We start from the raw sequence: 6,000 nt of genomic DNA, 5'->3' as shown, positions 1-6,000 counted from the left end.
TGTGTGTGTGTGTGTGTTATCATTTACTGAAAAATCACACCTGATTGAGATTGAGATTTATATTTATAAGGTTTTTGGGTGTGTGCTAGTGTGTGTGTGTGTGTGTGTGTGTGTATGTGTGTGTGTGAGGGTGTGTGCGCGTGTGTGTGTGTGTGTGCGTGGGTGCGAGTGTGCGTGTAGCCTGTGTGGACATTCTTTCTCTTGGACACAAAGCCACTCTTGTTCAGCAACAAGGCCGCTTGGACTCGCTGGGTAGCTAGTTCTGTTGAGAGGCCGGTTTTGTGTTTCAAAATGATCCAATCGCCGACAGACGATGACTCCACTCGGGTGACATTCAGGCTGGGTCAGACTCGGTACTGACCCACCATGGATCTGTTTTGAACTTGGGTCCACTAGTAGGGACGGATCAGAACTCTCTTACCAAATCACTTGACTTGCCATCATCAAAATATGATCCCTATCAAGTCTTATTCAGTCCACGGAATAATAGATTAGACCATAACATTTAATAAATAATAGATTCGCTTCTCCGCGGAATTTGCTGGACATCATTTCCACCGACATCCTCATTTACTTATCTCTCCATACAAGAGCGAAGGCGTTTTGATCGAATCCAATTGACTGTGACAAAAAAGGTGAATTCATCGTCTCTTTCACACGTCCACTGTGAAGCGCATCAGCGGAGTCTGGTCCAGGCCAGGGTCCCGCGCCGACCCGACCTTGTGCTTTCTTCCATTTTTTTGTTCCTCCCTGAGTGTGCCATTCTCCATTAAAACCCACAGCAGGGAGTGTGCTTATTTTACCATGAAATTCAGCATGTTTGCCTTATCATATCGCTCGGATGATCATTTAATCCGTCATTGGGTCGCTAGTATAGAACCCCATTATTTATTTTTTTTTGCTCCAAGCATTAATTTTAACGGATAAGATATTTTATGTCAAATCAATGGTGGATGAAATGGAATGCAAGGCAGATTCTTTTCCACTATTCCTTAATATATTAATGGAACACGTATTGCATACAAAAATGGAATGGAACACTTATTGCATACAAAAAAGGGTCATACAATGACAGCAGAAACTATTAATTAAAAAAAACACACACACACACACACAAATGATAGGCCTGTGATAAAAAAAAAAAACTGAAATATACCTTAAAATATATATGTTTTTTTATATTTACATATGTGTAATTTAAAAAGTCAAAAGGAATAAAAATGAAATGATCTTTATGCTACAGCACAGTAAGGAATAGCATGTGGTAATTACTGTTGAACTGTCAACAAAAACTCAAGTAATAAATCAACTTCACAATTATCAATTGATTAAAATATCTATCTGCAAAAACAGACTTGCAGGCATTATCCATCAATTTTAATGGCATTTCTTAATCAAAATGCTCAGAGACCAACGGAGACCAATTAAGGTCCATGAGATAGGGGCTGTAGAATTAATAACGGGAGTCCACCCGCTTGGCATTCGCTTTTTCGCGGCCGTCGGGCCACGGCTATGAGGCTCCATTTGAAAATGAACTGTTAATCCGCAAAGGCTCGCTCCCGCCTTAACGGTGCCCAACAGATGTCTGGGAGCTGTGCCACACACACACACTCACACACACACACACACACACACTAATCCAGCAGTGGTCTTTTATACTCGCCATTATAACAACAAAAAATTCGAGATAACAATTACTAAAGGGTCAAAATGGCTTGGGAAATTGTATGAAGAGCAAAATGTGAACGTCCAAAATAGATAAATAAAGTAAAATATAAATAAATATGGACTACCAAAGCACTTGTTTAACAGTCCACCCAAATCTAGAGCAGCCTGAATACCAGTGAATGCTGTGGCATGGACCAAAAAAAAGAACAATCCTTCCTTGGCTTTTATTTCTGTAATGGCGACTACCTAATATCAATAGCATGCCTTTTCCTAGTCATTGTTAATAAAAAAAAAAAGCAATTATGTTATGTTGGCTAAGATCTGCCACACCGTACATTTCATTTCCCAATTAAAATGTTCACATTGTGCAATATTTCCAAATATTGCACAATTTTTATGAATTCAATGACAGTTTAACTGAATACATGACAAATCCTCCAGAAGGATCAATGACATATCACATTGACAAGAAAAGCCAGGAGGCACAACGGTGGACAGGGAGGGTCAATCAAATAATTGAAAAAAAGAATCAATCTACAAATATGCTGTTGTAAGGGAAGCCTGTAGTGGAATAGGCCTGTTTCAGCAAACTGCCCATGATGACCAACTTCTTTTCTCTTATTTGTTTTTGTGTGGCCCCACTGCATTTGGAAAACATCACAATTAAATGCCACAATATCATCAATAGAAATATGATAATATACCTGAAATTCTTATGGGGAGGATTCACGAGATACGATAGACCATAAAACATGGCACAGCCAGAGGTCAAACACTGTGTGTATGTTTACACATGTATGGAACAATACGGGCAGGAGCGATTGTGTGGAATATGGATGCACACACATGTGCAGAACTGATCAGGGACCGATTCTCTCTCTCTCTCTCTCTCTCACTCTCTCTCTGGATATTATAATCCATGAGAGCTATATATACACACACACACACACACAACTATGCACTCCTTTCCATCTCTCCTCTTAACGTCAATAGGACAACGTGCAACTGTCTCGACAACTTAAATGTTTTAATTGTTCCAATTCAATGCCGCTTTTTAATTTGGGCCTGTCGCTGCTTGATGAGATGAACAGCACATTGCGCCCGAGCCTTGTCACTTGTCACTGCTTTTCCCCCCTCAGCTAAGAAGGTGCACTAATGCATTTCACTGTAGGATATCAAGTCAATTATAAAACCCTGTTTATGCTTCAATGTACAGCGCAAGCCTGAGAAAAGCTATTTGTATCTGTTCTCACTGCGATCCACGATTACAAATGGCTCAAGGCTGCATAGGCGATGGAGGATTTAATACCAAACTGCCACAGACATTTACAAGCGAACTGACTCGCGGCACTGTGTGTGAACGTTCGGACGTTTCTCTCCGTGTGCAGCCCCCGTGGTGGGGCTGACCTCGCGACCTTGTTGAGGCCCGTCCAGCTTTATTAAAGAACATTACGTGCAGACCTGGGCACAGGGAGGTCTAAGCGTCCAATGAGAAAACAGGATCCAGGAGCTACAAAACAGCCACTGTATCAGGATCGGATGGATGGACATATCAATCCTGTCCCTTCGTCTCAATATGTGCATTTTTTAAGCTTTTCTGCTACACAGAGCACTCAAAGCACTTTACAAGTCAATGGTTCATATTCACACGCACCCTGACGGTAGAGGCTGCTATATACACATCGGCAGCATTTTGGGGTTCAGTATCCAGCTAAAGGGCACTTCAGCGAGGTCAAGTCCGAGCCTGCGACCCTCCGTTTGCTGGACAACTGCCCCCCTGCCTCCTGAGCGTAACCGGTCCCCCATCTATTGTTTTGAACTGAAACAAAGGTAGCCGTTTCAAGCGGTTTCTGCTTGCTGTGCTCAGCTCCTGCAGGGCTGGTGCCTCTGACTTCCTGTCTCAAAAGAGAGAGGAAGATGAATGGAGTGTGGAGTCGAGTGGCTGTCATGACACTAAAACCCTTTCCATGGCTTTCCTGTTCTGGCGATGGAGAGAAGGGAGCGGTGAGAAGACAATGTTCTTTGAAGTGCAGCGTGCGCACACACGCACGCACGCACGCGCGCACACACACACACACACACACACACACACACACACACACAAACGCACGCACACACACACACAAAGACTGCTTTGTCTCCTGGTGAGAATAACAGAGGCCACTGGCTGCCTCATCCACTGGCCCCTTCCAACACCCCCCCCCCCCCCATACACACACACAGACACACACACACACACACACACACACACACACACACACACACACATGCTGTGTGAAGTCCAGGGTCTGGTCTCAAAACTCATGCAGGCTCATGCAAGTCCAATCAGTGGCTTCTGAGACACCGAATCAAAAGGAGGGAGAAAAGCGTGCTTGGCACTCTGTCTGCTGGGATGCCCTGGAGAGGAGGTGCTGGGGGGAACCATAGTGTGAGTGGGACCTTCTTCAAAATCAAAGAGAAAAGATGTGTATGACAACAACCTGTTCAAGCAGAACTCCCTCTACCCAAAACACACATACAGACATACAGATATACAGACACACACACACACACACACACAACACACACACAAAACACACACAAAAAACACACACACACACACACACACACAAAACACACAAAACACACACACACACACAACACACACAAACACACACAAAACACACACACACACACACACAAAAACACACAAGGGCTGGGTATTGCCTGTCTCCTTACAATACAATATCTGGTCCACGGCAGCCCCAGCAAAACTCACTGCCTGCCAGCTAGTGGCTAACCAGCTACTAGCCACCATCACTATCCTACCTGGTCTTCTCTCGTCTACCACAACTCAGCTCCACCTTGGATTATCAGTTCTGCTACTACAGTCTCTTTCAACCCTCTTCTCCCTACTCCACCAACTCCTCACCCTCTCCTCTTTGCCGCTGACCTCTACTGCCTGAACAACAAAAATCACCGTCTCCACACTGCAGCTGTCACTGCTGCAAGCCAAGCCGGGATTCTTTGTCATACACGTTACATCCACCGAGGTCCTGGCCCCACTCACAATCAACACCTCCCCCACGGCTCAGCTATCCCCTTGATCTGGACTACTTTCCGCCCCTGTCATCCCCTCACCCTGATCACTAAACCATCAAGACTCAAAACCTTCAATGACAGAACCTTCTCCTCAGCAGCACTCCGACTCTGGAACTCACTCCCCCAACCTGTCTGTGACTGTGACTCCCCCTCACTTTCCACATTCATATCCCGTTTAAAAACATACCTCTCCTCTCAAGCCTAAGACCTCCCCTACCCATAACCATAACCATCCCCACCCTTGCCCTCTCCCCTCCTCATACCCCGTCACCCCCCTCCCCCGCAACTCGACCCCTATTGTGACTGTTATTGCTCCTGTCTTGTCTTGGATGTCTGTACCATTATTACTCATTCCTCATTCCACTATTGCTCTTGTCTTCTATGTTTGCACCATTATGATTTACTTGTTATTCCTCAATTCACTGCTGCTCTTCTGTCTGTATGTATCTATATGTATCTATATGTATCTGTATGTATGTATGTATGTATGTATGTATGTATGTATCTGTATGTATGTATGTATGTATGTATCTGTATGTATGTATGTATGTATCTGTATGTATGTACTGTATGTATGTATGTATGTATGTATGTATCTGTATGTATATATGTATGTATGTATGTATGTATGTATGTATGTGGTACTGTTGTCCTTCTTTGTTTCTTTGTTTCCCCCATTCTGTAAGCGACTTTGGGTCTTTGAAAAGCGCTATACAAATAAAATGAATTAATATTATTATTATTATTATTATTATTATTATTATTATATGTTGAGATACAGAGGCCACAATATGATGCAATATGTTATCGCAATAACATTCTATCTAAAACAGAATTATTCACTATAATTCTGTATAACAAGGCAAAGCCTTAAGGATGACACAATTTAAAACACTTCATTTTAAGCCCACAGAGATCTTAAAAGGTAAAATGTAATAGGCCTACTCCTATTTCAAATTAGACACTTTAACTTGAAAACTTAAAATGACCATTTCTGTTGTCTTTAGGTTTTTGCTTTCATATCCATACAGCTAAACATCTGTATCAATACATACGTCAACAAAACGTAGCCTACATCAAAATATCTTTTAAGCACAGCCCTAACACACACACACACACACACACAGGTTAGGTCAGACAGTTTTTGCAGGCTCTTACATCTTTTTCTAGAACAAAGGATGAGGGTAAAGATGAGTATATATCAGTCAGTCACAGCAAACCATTGCATTGTATTGCAAGGGATGTCTCCTT

General features: G+C 42.8%; 1 protein-coding gene across 4 annotated transcripts in view; it reads right to left on the bottom strand.

The window, feature by feature from the left end:
* LOC121712352 (kelch-like protein 29) overlaps positions 1 to 6,000 on the bottom strand; it is a 256,914-nt gene that overhangs the window by 240,399 nt on the left and 10,515 nt on the right. The window lies entirely within an intron of this gene.

This window comes from Alosa sapidissima, chromosome 6 (genome assembly GCF_018492685.1).
Source record: "Alosa sapidissima isolate fAloSap1 chromosome 6, fAloSap1.pri, whole genome shotgun sequence".
NCBI lineage: Eukaryota > Metazoa > Chordata > Actinopteri > Clupeiformes > Clupeidae > Alosa > Alosa sapidissima.
Note: the sequence above shows the minus strand (reverse complement) of the source record. Positions and strands in the feature narration are given on the sequence as shown.